Raw genomic sequence first — 605 nt, forward strand, 5'->3', positions numbered from 1 at the left:
CCAGAGAATTGGTAACAAACTCAATAGGGACGGCGAGCTCAGCCCGACGTCCCTCTCGACGCCGAGGATCAAGGCTCGGGCACCTCAGGGCGCTCGGCCTTTGTCCTCGACGGCACAACGAACCTCGGCGCGGAATGCACCAAGGAACTTTAACAAGAGTGCGATGCTCCCGCCGCCCCATACACGGTGCGCGCGCGGGATGCCATGCAATCTCATATTACTCATAATGACTCTCGGCAACAGATATCTTGGCTCTCGCATCGATGAAGAACGTAGCGAACTGCGATACTTGGTGTGAATTGCAGAATCCCGTGAACCATCGAGTCTTTGAACGCAAGTTGCGACCGAAACCTTTGGTCGATGGCACGTTTGCCTGGGTGTCACACATGGCGTTGCCCCTAATCCCCTCCGTCCTTTAAACTGGGCGAGCGGGACTTGGGCGCGTACGATGGCCTCCCGCGACGACCATGTCCTGATTGGCCCAAAATTGAGCGTCGGAGTGATCAGCACCACGACATTCGGTGGTTGATTAGACCCCAATGATCAATGTCGCGTGTGCCACTCATCGCACGCTTCGCGAATCTACTCCTTACCAACGCGACCCC

At 56.7% G+C, this 605-nt stretch overlaps 1 non-coding gene across 1 annotated transcript; it reads left to right on the forward strand.

Annotated features, from left to right (window-relative positions):
• The first annotated feature begins 228 nt into the window (after positions 1-228).
• On the forward strand, positions 229-383 carry LOC120296511. Its single transcript, XR_005553463.1, has one exon. It is a non-coding gene; the product is annotated as a 5.8S ribosomal RNA (ribosomal RNA).
• The last annotated feature ends 222 nt before the right edge of the window (positions 384-605 follow it).

This window comes from Eucalyptus grandis, chromosome 7 (genome assembly GCF_016545825.1).
Source record: "Eucalyptus grandis isolate ANBG69807.140 chromosome 7, ASM1654582v1, whole genome shotgun sequence".
NCBI classification, from domain to species: Eukaryota; Viridiplantae; Streptophyta; class Magnoliopsida; order Myrtales; family Myrtaceae; genus Eucalyptus; species Eucalyptus grandis.